A 15,865-nucleotide genomic window follows, 5' to 3' on the forward strand; every position below is an offset into this window, starting at 1 on the left:
AAGGCTAGTCATCAGAGGAATTTTGAAAAGTGAATAAATACAATCACTGTCTTCAGTGGGAGGAGCTTTATTCTACATATGCAAATTAAAAATATTATTCTACATATAAAAATCAGACAATAACATAAACATAAGGCCAAATATGTGTTCTATAAAAAGATGATGCAAGCAAAATGCTTATAGGAGAGATCAGGAAAAGATTTACTGAAGAGACAGCCTTTGTCCAGGCACGCACCACCACACCCAGCTAAAGTTTTCGTATTTTGTAGAGCCAAGGTTTCGCCATGTTGCTCAGGCTGCTCTCAAACTCCTGGAGTCAAGCGATCCTCCTGCCTTGGCCTCCCACAGTGCTGGAATTACAGGCATGAGCCACCTGGCCTGGCCTTTGAAATGGCTCTTTAGAACTCAATGGATTTTAGCTGGGAGAAAGGGGTAATTGAGTAAATCAAATGGGGTGATTAACTAAATGTTAACTTGGTGAATAGAAAGGACACTGTCCAAAATACCCCATAATTGGGTACCAACTCTTTGAAATTATAGGATTAGGATTTTCTCTCCCTTTTGTCTACTGGCAGTCCTATCTCCCACAATAAAAGCTTTATATGCCAGATATAGTCATTATTAGCTAATGGGCAAGCAACAAATGGGGAGATAATGTCAATATAATTCAGAAATTACATTGCTTCATTCATTGTTTTTCCCAGCACACTAACATTTTGGGACAAACAGGGACAAGCTTCTCACAATTAAAGAGAAAACCTTAGCAACATATAAAGATGTTAAGAAAAAAAAACAGAGAATTCTGTAAGAATGGCTTCCTTTGGTGCAAATAGAGGTTTGTTTGGTGGCTTCAAGAGTTTTTTACAACATTAAGTTCTGTGGTAAACTGCAAAGTGTAAATGAAGGTGCAAAACCATTTTCCCCCATTGGGGGAAAACTGATTGATAAAAAAGGCAAAATCCTCGATCAGATTTTTAATTTTGATGAAACTGCTCTTAATTGGAATTAATACCCTCAAGGGCATATACATCCAAGGAAGAATCATGTGCCCCAGGATTCAAGAAACTAAAGCAGCACTGTCCAACAGAAACATTAGACAATTTAGGTTTTCTAGTAGCCACGTTTTTAAAAAGTAAAAGTAAAAAGAAATGTTGAAGTGACATTTCAACATGTAATCAATATAAAATTTACTGAGATTTTTACATTATTTTTTATACTAAATTCTTAAAATCTTATGTGTATATTTTATACTTACAGCACATCTCAATTTGGATTATCAGATCTAAGTGTTCAATAAACACACATGGCTAGTTACTACTGTATTGGACAGCATGGCCCTAAAGGATGACTGTGATATTGAGTAAAGTGTCAGAGGGAATTTAATTGTGCATTTTTTATTAGCATAGTAATTTTTATAGCCCTTAACTAACAAAGTTGCAAAGGTTTTGAGTGACCTGCTTCTAACCCTATATTTCCCACAAGTCCTGTTATTTTTAGTGCACCGTTAAAAAAAACATGCTTGTTTTCTCTGTACATACTTCCCTAAGCCTCCCTTGAAGCTAAAGGTAGTCATATGACATAGTTCTGGGCAATAAGAAATAAAGGGAAGTCTGTAACATCATATCGGAAACATTTTTTGCCCTTATGAGAGAGTCTAACAAAACAACAACAACAACAAATAGTCAGATGTGGTGGCGTGTGCCTGTGGTTCCAGCTTCTTGGGAGGCTGAGGTGGAAGAATCACTTGGGCCCAAGAAGTCAAGGCTGCATTGAGCCATAATCATGCCATTGCACTCCAACCTGGGCAACAGAGTGAGACTCTGTCTCAAAAAAAAAAAAAAAAAGAGAGAGAGAAGGAAAGAAAGAGACAGAGAGAGAGAAAGAGAGAGAGAAAAAAAAAAAAAAAGGAGAGAGAGGCCTCAAGTAGAAAGCTTTTGGCCAGGTGCAGTGGCTCATACCTGTGATCTCAGCACTTTGGAAAGCCGACGTGGGAGGATCGCTTGAGGCCAGGCGTTCAAGACCAGCAGGAGCAACATGACGAGACCCCATCTTTACAAAAAAAAGAGAAAGAAAGCTTTTTTTGGCTCATACTCTCTTTTCTATTTGAAACATTTCATATGAGAACATGATTTTTGGAACTGTGGCAGCTATCTTGTGACTAAGATAATAGACTCTTTAATACATTGAAGATAACAGACCATAAAGGTATCTTTCCTTATCAGAGATGTAAATGGAATGAAGTCAGCCATGCAAACATGCCAGTAGATGGAGGCAAGGGCAGAGTTCCCTAGCAGGAAGTAGACTGCATCTGCAGCGATGTCCTCAGTGGGCATTATTTGACTAGTCACAAACCAAATTTGCCCTTCTTTCTCCCTTTTCCCCTCTCGTGCTGAAGATTCTCTTCCCTCTGATTGAAACATTGTTTTAGTGATGGGATCTTGCTATATTGTCCAGGCTGGACTTGAACTCTTGGGCTCAAGGGATATTCCTGCCTCAGCCTCCTGGGTAGCTGGGACTATAGGCATGGGCCTGTGCCAGCAGAAATATTCTTTCTTTAGGTATGACAAGAGTACTGAATTACCCCCAATACTTAAGACCTGAGTGCAGAGCTAAAAGTAAGCAAAATTTGTTTGGCTTATCATTAGGGATTCATGCACAAACCCTGCAATTTGGCCCTAATATGTATGTTTTCAATTTTTTTTTCTTGAGATGAAGTCTTGCTCTGTTGCCCAGGCTGGAGTGCTGTGGCACAATCTCAGCTCACTGCAACCTCCACCTCCCGGGTTCAAGCGATTCTCCTGCCTCAGCCTCCAGAGTAGCTGGGATTACAGGTGTGCACCACCACGCCCGGCTAATTTTTGTATTTTTAGTAGAGACGGGGTTTCACCATGTTGGCCAGGCTGGTCTCGAACTCCTGACCTCATGATCCGCCCACTGCAGACTCCCAAAGTGCTGAGATTACAGGCGTGAGCCACCGTTTCTGGCCAAGTTCATTCTTTCTTTTTCCTGGGGATTAAGTTAATTTCAATGCTCATACTGACTGTGATAAACCAAATTCTTCACCTTCCCTATTCCTTGTCTCCCAAACTGTTCCCTATGCATTAGTTAGGAGTGACTGCAGAATGCTATATAAAATGGGCTGGGCACAGTGGCTCATGCCTGTAATCCCAGCACTTTGGGAGGCCAAAGCGGGCAGATCAAGAGGTCAGGAATTCGAGACTAGCCTGGCCAACATGGTGAAACCCCGTCTCTACTAAAAATACAAAAAATTAGCCAGGCGTGGTGGCACGCGCCTGTAATCCCAGCTACTCGGGAGGCTGAGGCAAGAGAATCGCTTGAATCCGGGAGGCGGAGGTCACAGTGAGCCGAGATCGAGCCATGGCACTCTAGACTGGGTGACAGAGCAAGACTGTCTTGAGAAAAAAAAAAAATGCTTTATCGATCATGAAAAAAATGTCCTATCATTCAGTTAATAAGGTTAAATTGTGTGGTTTTAACCAAGTTTGAGTAATTGGGGATGCATATCAGATTCATTATTTGGCAATTTCTTTCATTTGTCCTGGGGTCACAAGAATTCGAGAACTCAGATTCACATAAATATGTGGATACAGATGGCATCAGTTTTTTCACTACTTTACAGTATCAGGGTAATCACAGGGGAGCATGCCCAGAATACTGGCTAAAGAAATGGCATGATTAACTTTTTCAGCTACGGATAGTGGAAATTTTGGTAAGCATATTTTCTGACTCACAGGGCAGACTAAATTACCAATCCATCAGTCAGTTTATATTACTCACCAAAGATTTTTTTTCAGTGAAGAAAAATGTTTTATTTGACAACTTACTATTCTTACACTATAATTTTCATGTAAATGAACTAGGAGTCTCAAAGAAGTCACTGTTCTTTATCAGCTCTTCCACTCCCATACTTAATTTTCATTCAAGCCTTCTCATTATGTGCAATGAGAGTATTCAGTTTGTTTCATACTGGTTGTTTGCCTTGACAAAGTAAGCCAGCTTTCTGAGTTAGTCTTAATCATTAAAGTGAACAAGATACCCATTCACTTTATCTGCATTTTTTTTTCTTCATGATGAAAATGCCAGTTCAATACTGGCTTGGAAAACCGATTTTCACCTTACCTTAACCAAGTCAGAGTACCTCTAGCTAATGGAGCGGGATTTTAAAGTTACTTCCCATTTTGGTACAAATTTGTGTTAAAAGGTATTCAAGCTGCTGGATTTACTGAATTTTATCATATTGAACATGAGAAAATCCAGAGGCTAGCTTCTTGAGATAAAAGGATTTTCTGTGACCGATGCTGGACACATGCAAAGCTTTCAAAATTTGGTTCCATCTGCTCACATGTCCATACATATTCTCTGCTTAATTTCATATCTCTTGAAAATCCCACTTTCCTTTTAGAAAATTTCTTGTTACAAGTTGAAGTCTTCAAATTCACCATTCAAAAACATAACAGAGTCTAATAAAATTGCCAAATTGTTAACATTTATGCTTTTATCCAACTCTAAGATAATAGTGATCCAGGTTTGGCTGAATCTACCAGTTATTTAAGGTTGTTTTTTGAGCACATTAAAATGTATCATTAGAAATCCTTCCATAAAAATACTTTTTAAAAAGTCACTTTGCCTGCCTTTTTTTGTTTTCAAACAAATCCAGTCATATCTGTAAAACAAGTTTCCATCAGATCTCATTTTATAAGCAACATCCTCTTCTAAGACACCTGAAACTGACTTTGAAGAGCTCTTCAAATCATTTCAAAAATTTGTTTGTTGGCTCGTGCTTTCTTGGGTTAATGCTTCTAGAGTCGTCTCTAAGTTTCAAATTTTGCATGGCTGCCTTTTTTTTTTTTTTTTTTTTACTTGCTTCAAGAGCCAGCCTTAAATCATGTAGGTTTTGCTTGAGGTTTGCTCGAGCAAGATGACCTTAGGTTTGGTCTTATTTGCATTTTTACCATAACGGGGCCTACATTCTAAATCAGTAACTAAATGCCACCTATGAGTTTGATTAACTGTGGCTGCTTGCCAATTTTTAGTTCTGGTTAGGGTGGTGCTATTGTTTTCCTCAGGTTCATTATAAACATCTTCCGTGACAGCTCTGACGCGGCACCGATTTCTGAGTGTCCAGTGTTTTCACTACCATTATTTTCTTTGGTCTCAAGTTGACACTTAAACTGTCCAGTTTTAAACCTCCGATCCGTGCTCCCAAATGAAAACATGACTTTCATTATGAATTACACGTCAAGGGAGCAAACCAAGGCGCTCGGGGAGGCGAGAACCGGGACACAGCGCTTCGCCTGGACTGGTAAACAAACCGCCGCGCAGGCGCAATGGCAACAGGACGGTAACCTGGGTAGCCGCCAATGGGCTTTCTCGTAGAGTGAAAAGCGGAAAAGCCAAACAAAACGCTGGTTCCAAGGTGATAAACTGGCTGACTTCCTCTATTTTTACTTTTTAAAAAAATTTTGTTTCTGAAGAACTAGTTGCGCGGCCTACCGGGCCCCGCAGAGATCTTCGTGGAATTCCTCGGCCCCCGAGAAATGCCGCTAGCCTGTCGGCTAGTTATAGTGGCCTAATTTTTTGTCTTGACCTTTTTCATTTGACTGCAGCACTAATCCTAATCCACTGGGAAAGCAAAAAAAAAAAAAAAAAAAAAAAAAAAAAAAAAAAAGGCTGGAGGATCTCAACGCCACAGAAAACCTTCCTACTAGCCGGCCATCACCAAACCACGCGAGATCTGCCTGAGGAGAAGAGCGACCTCGGGAGTGTACGTTTGCGCATGCGTCTGGCTCATCAGTTTTAGCGCGCGAAAGTTCCAAAACTTTCCGCCTAGTCAGAGGCGGTCCAATTTGGCCCTTGGGGAGTGTCCGTTGCGTTGATGTGATGGATTCAAGTACACACCACCACATTCTATGAGATTTTGCAGGCAAAAGTCCACCAAAAGGGATGACCATACAAGTCATCCCTTCTTTCCGTTTTTATATTGGCCGTGAACTCTGTGAGGGGAGGTTTCAGCGAATAAAGTAGTAAAGGAGTGGGAGCGGGAGAGCCAATCAATGAGGCTGTAGAATAAGAGAGAAATCTGAAGGGACAAAGGAGTTTTATTTATTTTTCGGCTGGTGACCAAGAGGATGTGAGTGTGAGCTAAGGTAATACAGTGGGAAGGAGAAGATGGGAAGATTTGAGAGGTAAGTGAAGGTAAATCAAGGCAGTATAGCTCTAGCCTACCTGGGAGGCCAGACTAGAAGGAAGTTGACAGTAGAGGACATTTTTCTTAAAAGAGTGTGAACTTATGCATGTTTGTAAACAGGCAGAAATGGCATGCATTTAGTACATGGTGTATATAAGGTGGAAATCGGGACGCCCCTAATGGAATGGAATGAGGAAGATTCTAAAAGCCACAGTCCTGAACACAGGCCGAGGTGGAATTGGGAAGAACAGTCGCGGTAACAGAAGTCAGGAATTTGGGAACTGTCTGGAGGGATCTGACCAATCTGACCTCTTTTTGTCTCTCAGCATATATGGGACACATGCACAGGCATTGGATTTGGCCCTGCAACATCTTAAAGGTACCGCCCAACACCTGAAGTGTCTGCCTCCTTCCGATGGAGCCTCCTGGCCCCTCCCACCTCTCACCAGCTTTACTCTTTAGCCGGAATGAAATGTGGATTTCATGGAATGAAATGGTGGCATTTAGCTACCACATTACTCAGATGTGTCACTGACATCTTACAAAAGTACATACTTCTAGCCTCTAGCCTCCCAGTTCACTAGATATTAGAGTCCATCTTGATATTGGCAGCAATTCTATGCCACTTAGCTAGTATATTTTGATTCTTTGTATACTATCTGGAGTACAAGGCAGAAGAATGCTGATGGAATACGTAATTTTACTCCAACAAACGAATGGCTGATAGGTAAACAGTATCACTTTATCTGTAAGAAAAACTAAATATGGAAAGCCACAGGATTGAAGCTAGCAGTGATGGAGAAGGATCCCAGTGTGAATATATAGAATCGAAGTACTTCAGTAAAGAGCCAGGCATGGTAGTCACTTACCAATAAAGTGATTTCATTTCATTTTGGCAGCCTGAAGTATATCCTGGCAGCTGCGCTGTATGTGTGAAGTGCATAGGAAAATGCTGCAGGAAAAATCCATGGAGGCAATGGAATAGGATTTCAGGGTTGAAGCCTGGGTGTCTTGTTTTAGGGAGTGGGATCATCCAGCTCTGAGAGGCATGACATCTCGATATGATGTCATATAAAGTGTGTACAATTGGGAATCAGACCTGGGCTTTGACTTTAGGGTCTGCCGATCACTCTGTGTGACTGTCTGAATCTCAGTTTCTCTATTTGTAAAATAAGGATAATAGTGCCTGTGCCATAGGATTATTGTAATGACAAAACGAGGTAGCATAGAACTTAGTATAAAGTACACGCCACCTACCAATTGAATTGTGGATGCTCTATGCATCCTAGGTCTGTCTGTATTTAGGGAGCTTTAAGACAGGTACTCTACCAGGCCGGGCTCGGTGGCTCACGCCTCTAATCCCAGCACTTTGGGAGGCCAAGGCGGTCGGATCACGAGGTCAGGAGATCGAGACCATCCTGGCTAATACGGTGAAACCCCGTCTCTACTAAAAAAAAAAAATACAAAAAATTAGCCGGGCGTGGTGGTGGGCACCTGTAGTCCCAGCTACTCGGGAGGTTGAGGCAGGAGAGTGGCGTGAACCCGGGAGGCGGAGCTTGCAATGAGCCAAGATCGCACCACTGCACTCCAGCCTGGCGACAGAGCGAGACTCCGTCTCAAAAAAAAAAAAAAAAAGACAGGTGCTCTACCATGCCCACACATTAGAATCACCTTGGGAGCTTAAAAAAATCCTAATGCCCTGGCTTTACCCTAGACCAATTAAATCAGAATCTCTGCGAGTGGAGCCCAAACATCAGTACTTTTTTTTTTTTTTTTTTGAGACGGAGTCTCGCTCTGTCGCCCAAGCTGGAGTGCAGTGGCACAATCTCGGCTCACTGCAAGCTCCGCCTCCCGGGTTCACGCCATTCTCCTGCCTCAGCCTCTCCGAGTAGCTGGGACTACAGGCACCCACCACCACGCCCAGCTAATTTTTTGTATTTTTTAGTAGAGACGGGGTTTCACCATGGTCTCGATCTCCTGACCTCGTGATCCACCCGCCTCGGCCTTCCAAAGTGCTGGGATTACAAGCGTGAGCCACCACACCTGGCCATCAGTACTTTCTTAAAGCTCTCCATTTTGCAACTAAGGTTGACAGCCACTGCTTTAAGAGTTCCCTCTAGGGCCAGGCATGGTGGCTCACGCCTGTAATCCCAGCACTTTGGGAGGCCGAGGCAGGGGGATCACGAGGTCAGGAGTTTGAGACCAGCCTGGCCAACATGGTGAAACTCCGTCTCTACTAAAAATACAAAAATTAGCTGGGCGTGGTGGCACGCTCCTGTAATCCCAGCTACTCTGGAGGCTGAGGCAGGAGAATTGCTTAAACCCAGGAGGCGGAGGTTGCAGTCAGACAAGATCGCGCCATTGCACTCCAGCCTAGGCGATAGAGCAAGACTACGTTTTGGAAAACACGTTTGGAGGAATGAAGTTTAGAGCTTGAGACAGGCAGATAAGTAGGGCATCATGAGCTCTATTCAGGAGGGAGGCCACTGTGATAAGAATGGGGTTAACATACTAATTTGGGAAAGGTCATTGATAAAGCCATTAGTATAATTGCCAGGATACACAGGCTTAGCTGTAGAGATAGAAGAGTTTCAGTCTCCCAAGCTGGTCTTTTGATCTAGCACAGGCAACACAGATAATGATGTCTTTATTGCATTACACATGGTGAATCTTGGGCCATCAGCAGGGCTGATGGCAGTAGTGGGTTGGGGTGGACCTTTACAACCTGCAATACCTCATTGGTTGGGGAGGGCATCAAGGCATGATTGAAATGTGGGTTCTTTTCCAATGAGAGTCTGCTATACACAGGAATGCACGTGCAGCAGGGCATTGATAATGAAGTGTTTTCCTGTAGCCTATCAGGGTTGATGTGGCTGCTATGACCACACAAGTGGTTTTGTTATTATTAACAGATGAGAAAGGTGAGGTTCAAGCCTGCCTTTGTAGCCTTTCAAGGAACAGAAAATCACTTGGAATAGAAGTGGCATGGCCAGCAATTTCAGCTTTTAAGAGACAAGTTACTTGCTAGTAGGACAATTCTGGTTTCTAGGTTTATAAATAATTCAGAAGTTGAAATCACCATACTACTTTAGTTATTGAACATAGGACAAAAAAGGTAGTGATAATGGCCAAGAATATCTTTTGCCACGTGAAGTTACCTGTCTTTAATTGGGTTCCTTTTCTTGAAAAGCAGGCACACATGAGTGACAGAGAATCTTCCTGGGACCGACAGGAATGCTGGACAGATTGGTCTGTGTCTTTAAAGGTTTTTATGAGTTAGAGTGAGCCAGGACTAGAGCCAAAGACAAGTAATGCTTCAGTTTCTTAAGGGCTTTTTCAGCTGCTGGAGGCCAGTAGTACTTTTGCTCAGAAAGCAAAGGAGAAAGGGGCTTAAGCCCAGTTGGAGAAAAAAAAAACAAAACTATAATTAGGTCTCTTGTGCTCTGTGGATATCAAATACCTGTTGGACCTTTTTCAGAAACTTTCATATTGTACCAGTATGGGGTTCTGGTTCTATAAATGAGGGTATCCAGTCCATCTTTCTTTCTGCCTCTTTTGGGGATGCAAGAAAATAAATTTGAACCAGGCGCAGTAGCTCACACCTGTAATCCTAGCACTTTGGGAGACCAAAGCAGGAGGATCGCTTGAGCCCAGGAGTTCAAGACCGGTCTGGGCAACATGGCAAAACCCTGCCATTAACCTGGCTAATGTTACCAAAAAAAAAAAAAAAAAAAAAGACAAGAGAAGCCAGCAGCGAGTCATCACTGGACCTGACCAAGATGACCACTCAAAGAGAGGAATAGACTTCAGCAGGGAAAAGCTAAAGGTCTTTCTGGAGTTAGGTAAGTGGCCAGCTGGTCAAAGGAGCTATAGTTGAAAAATTCATAGAAGTAGAGTTTTGTCCCCCTAAACCCACATAAGTGCCCATGAGATAAGGAATCAGTCTTTAATACCTGTGAGGTACAGGGAAACTGATGGTAGCTCATGATAGTACCGACAAAGTAAGACATACTGCTCATCCTCCTCTCAAACCCTGGAGGGATCAGAAACTAGGAGGGGCAAGATCTAAGGAAACAAGTCAGGAAAAAAGAGAAGTGGCCACACTCTTTTGCTAAGTCTACTACAGAAGGCACAAACTGGGAGGAGGGAGAACTGCCTAAACTAAGTCAGGTGCCAACTTTTGACTGTTATACAGGACTGGATATTTTAGTTATTAACATCTCTTAACTAAAAGTGACCAGAAAAAGTAACGGGACCACCCAGGTTTTAATCAGGGATAAGAGAAGAACCAACCTTGCAACCAGACACCCTTGAAGGGTGTTTTCAAAGGGACAGTGGAAAATAAAAATTAGGTGGTTTTAGGTTAATCTCAAAAGTCATGCTTATTCAGTGTGCTGGTACACTGTCGCTGAGCACCTACTTTGCTGTTTTAGATCCTAGAGGTATAAAGATGAATTGGATGACATCCGCCCTACAAGAATCTATGAAGTCAATGCAATATGATATATGTAATCATATAAGTAGCATATGTGAAAATTAAAGTACTATGGTGAAAAGGAAAATGTGAGTAACTTATTTTGGAAGGATACAGAGTGGGAGAGAAATAGAACTACAGATAAGATAAAACCCAGCAGGGTTTGAAAAGAGGAGTAGATGTTCACAAAGAGGACAAGCCAGAGAACCTGTCAAGTCTAAGCCACGGAGGCAGTACAAGCAGTGTGAAGGGCATGCTTGTTCAGCAGGTGACTCAAATGGAGGTGAAATGGAGGTCACAGGGGTTGAGTTTAGACCAGAGCTATTAGAAGGCTCATTCTGGAAAGTTAATAGAATTTTAGAAACAGATACACCAAGAGACCAGTCATTTCATTGATCAGTCATTCCTCCCTCTGTTTGACCTTGCCTTTTATAAAATTGACCAGCAGCTCTTTTTTTATTTTTTATTTTTTAATTATTATTATTTTTTCTTTAGTTTGGGATATGACCTTTATTGAGCTTATCCACCAGAGTGGAAATAATATCTGTACAAAACCAAATGTTTGTTACTATAACTTCTGCATCACAATTAAAATCCAAACAGTTATTTAAAAACAGTCAACTCAATCAAAACCCACTACTTCAGAATCGATAGCTTCTTTGAAGCCATAGTAACACTTAAATATGGTTAAGACTCGCATGCAGAAATTTGGTTGGTTGGAAAGCTAATTAAACTTCCAACTTGCTCAAATAGAATTACAAAAAGGTAAAATTGCCAGCAGCCCTTTTAGAGAGTGCTGAGAAGATAGTACGGGAACTCTTTTCCATCCCGTTCTCCCAGCTGGTTGGATCTGGCTCTGTATCTGAGTTAGGCTGGGTCAAACAGACTCTGCCTCCTAAGAATTTAGAGTCAGAACATTGAGAGACTGGATCACTCTGACGGGAGCATTGAATTTATAAGGACATGTGAATTTCAGATCCAAGGCCACCATTTAGGGGCAGCCATTTTGGGGCCAGTAATACAATAAGGGACAAGCAGAACTAGCTGATTTCAAGAGAAGCTGGTGAATGCAGCTAATGAAGAAAACAGAGAGAATTGGAGGTAGTAGGCCATGTGGTCTCCTAGAGAAAGAGAGAGTCAGTAGCTACCTTGGGTCTGACCACTTTCAGGACCCTTGTCTAATCTAAGGTCTGGCTGCCACTTTTTGTTCTTGAGTTCCCTGCACTTCCTCTGAGTCATAATAAATCCATCTCAACCTAAGGGGATTTATTTTTCTCCTTAGACAACAGTGTTATGTGCCTAATTATGTTCTCCCCTTCTTAATGTTCTTTGTCCTAATAAAACCATGTATCTTCCACATTAGGGATACACATGTATAGCAAAGACACTTATTTAACTCGCTACAGATATCTCATGAAAATGTAGGTTCTTTATTTTGTCTAGAGTTTTCACCTATTAGTCATCTATTACTGCATAACAAAATTCCCTACAGTTTAGTATCTTGAAAGAATAATATCAAGTTCAACAGAGCTTAAAAAAGAAAACAAGCAAACAAAAATATTATGTCATAGTTTCTGTGGATCAGGAATTTGGGAGCAGCTTAACTAGGCCATCTGGCTTTGGGTCTCTCACAAAGCTGTAGTTGAGATGTTAGCTAGGGGTATGGTCACTTGACTAGGGCTGGAGAATCTCCTTCCAAGGCAGCTCACTCACAAGGTTGGCTAGTTGGTGCTGGTTGGTGAGAAGCCTCGGTTTGCTATGTGTGGGCCTCTTCACAAGGCAGCTTGAGTTTCCTTATGATGTGGTAGCTGGCTTGCCCAGAATAAGTAATCCAAAAAGGTGAGAGCCAGGTAGAAACTGTCACAGAATCAATTCTGTCACATTGTACTTATTAGAAAGAAGTAACTAAGTCTAGCCCACATTCAGAGGGAGGTGGATTAGGTTTCACATCTAAAATCTAATGTGGCAGCCAGACCTTAGATGCATTCTTTGAAGGCATATCAAAGAATTTGTGGATGTATTTTAAAACCACCACAACCTGTTAGGTTACAGAAAAAAAAAGTGTCTAATCCTGTTTCAAATATAGTTCAATTTCATTCAGTTCCTTTAGATAGTATTAGTACCCTATGAATGAAATGTTTCATCTTTCATAATACCTCCCAAAGAGGTCCTGTCATTTTTTTCTGAAGATGACGTTCACTTGTTTGGGGGGAAGCAGGGGTATAATTACATATCCTTGTGGCACTGATGAGAGAGAGGGTACCTCCTGGCTTCATTCTGGACCTAGAGTATGCACTGAGGTACTTTCAAGTTTCCAGGATGACACCCTCATGTAGTTTGAATTTATGTCCCTGCCAAATATCATGTTGAATTGTAATCCCCGGTGTTGGAAGTGGGGCCTGGTGGGAGATGTTTGGGTCATGGGGCAGATCCCTCATGTCTTGGTGCTGTTCTTACTATAGTGAGTGAATTCTCTCAAGATCTGCTGTATAAGTGTGTGGCACCACCCCTAACTCTCTCTCTCTTGGTCCTGCTTTCGCCATGTGACATGCAAGCTTCTGTTTTACTTTCTGCCATAAGTAAAACTCCCTGAGTCCTACCCAGAAGCTGAGCAGATGTGGGCACCATGCCTCCTGTACAGCCTGCAAAAGTGTACAATTAAGCCTCTTTTCTTTATAAATTACCCAGTCTCAGGTATTTCTTCATTGCAATGCAGGAACAACCTAATACATACCCCTTGTCTGCCTGATCCCTGGGGAACATGCTGTCCTGTGATGCTGAAGCCTGCAGCTGGTGAACTCATGGTGAACTCATGTCCCACCTTTGGATTCAGACAAAACTCCCAGGGAGTATTGGCCACCTCCCCTGGCAGACTCAGTACCCCTGGCCCCTGCTGTGGGGTTACCTTGCCTTGGTTGTGGCAGGCCTACTGGCTGTTAGTTCAGCATCATCCTTCAAGGGAACAGAAAGGCTTAGAATAATTGATTGTCATATCTGTGTCTGACCATGCTGTTGTGTACTTGGCCTGAACAGCCATAGAAATGCAAGGAATGAGGTTTGAGGGACTTGGGCAGTTGTCTCAAAAAGGGAGTCAAGGCAGAAATCCCTTACCCTGAGCACTGCTCTCAACATGGAGGTAACTCACTGTGGTAGGCAGCCTTTTATTTCATGACTTGACTTTTTGATGAGTCCAAGCTAGTTCTCTTGTAGAATAGTCTGCGTTCTTGATTTGGCTGATTATTTCCTCATAATATCTTATAATTTGCTTCTCCAACCCTTGCCTTTATATTTAAAAAAACATTAAATGTACAGATTTGATTATATTCAGGTTAAACATTTTTAGAAAGAATACTTCAGTAACATTGAGTAGGTTACATCATTTCATGTTAGGCACATAATTTCAGCTTGTCTCACTATTAGTAACGCTAAATTTGGTCACTTGGTTAAGATGATGACCCACCCTCCCACTCTCTCCATTGAAAAAGGACACACATCCCTTTGCACTTTATAAGTAATCTACAAATAACCTGTTCAACAACTTTTCATCTTATGCTTTGAACACCTTTTGTGATCTTTTCCTGAGTCAATTATTTCACTGGGGGTTGCAAAAAGGGTGTTCTAACTATAGTAGTCTGTATTTATTAACTAGCATTTTTCTGCAAAGAAGAACTTTCTATCTTTTTTTAAGAGACGGAGTCTAGCTCTGTCTCCCAGGCTAGAGTGCAGTGGCACCATCAGAGCTCACTGAAGCCTCAACCTCCTGGGTGCAAGCAATCCTCCCACCTGAGCCTTCTGTGTTGCTGGGACCACAGGCACATGCTACCATGCCCGGTAAGAGCGCTGTTTTAAGAAAACCATTTTAATGAATTTCTCAGTGGACCACTGGGTAGTGGTTTGTTTCCAATTTTGTTGAAAGCACTTAGAAAGCTCCTGATTTTTAAAAGGATTCGTTACCCAGGTATTGGAGCTATTCAGTTTCTCAATCTATCCCCAATATTTTCAGTTATTCCTATATTTGGTCCCCAGGAGGTTTTTAAATTCAGGCAATGCAGGATTTGAGGTAAAGGTGGAAGAGAGGTTCGTCAATCTATGGTAAGATGGAAGAAAAGCTGAGTGGAAACCAAGAACCAGCATGACATCTCGACTGCACCAGTTCTCAGAAAAGCAGTTTTAGAATGCATACTTGTAGAAGTTGAGGATCTAGAAATTGGTTCCCATAAAACTCTGCATGCTTTGGGACCCCTTGGAAAGTTTTTGCATGAAGCCAGAGGTCTATAGTACAGAACACTGAGCAAAGTCTTCCAGGTTTGGTTGATGACAATCTAAGGGCAGAAATAAAGGAATTTAGAGACTGGCTTTCAAAACAATAGCCTGGATTTCAAGCCTATTGTTTTGTTTCTGTTTTGAATTTCAGAAACCAAATATTAATTTCTTTTTTTCCATTCCTTTTGTAACATCTAAACAGTGCCAAAACCCTATCTCCAGGGCAAATGGATTCCCCAGGCAGATGAGAAGATCACATTACTCATGTTCAAAATATTACTGCAGTTGCACAAGTATTGTGGAATTTTGTGCATTTGGATGGAAGACAACTGTTTCTTTATCTTCTTCCAATGTCAGGAGTAAATTTGGTGATTATAACTTTGGCAATATATTTTAAGCGGAATTAGTATATTATGTAACATGTTTTATGACCATCCTTAATAAAATTTTGGGTTATGACTCCCTACAAAATGATTTTAAATATCATTAAGCCATAATATATACATGCAGTCATCCTGGAAGGAATAAATACATTGGTCATTTTTTTTGTCTCAAGTAATTTAAAGCAATCTTTGTGATTTCTCACGTCAAGGGGCCACAGTAGTAAGTCACAACACATTAAACTGACCAGTTATTTTAGTCTAGTCTACTATTTGTGACACAGAATAGCATAGTACACTATGCCTGCTCTACAGGCTGAGTCAGTGGTTCCAAATCCCAGCTCCCACACTATGCAGCTTTGGGCACATTACTTATCCCCCCAAGCCTCCATTTCTTCATCGGTAAAACAGAAATGCCAGTAATAGTACCCATCTTGTTGGGTTGATAGGATTAAATGACATAATGCGTATGTAAATACCTGGCACATGTTAAATATTAGTTGTTCTTGTTCTTGTGATTATTCTTGACTAAGAGAGGAG

This window comes from Nomascus leucogenys, chromosome 23 (assembly GCF_006542625.1).
Source record: "Nomascus leucogenys isolate Asia chromosome 23, Asia_NLE_v1, whole genome shotgun sequence".
NCBI lineage: Eukaryota > Metazoa > Chordata > Mammalia > Primates > Hylobatidae > Nomascus > Nomascus leucogenys.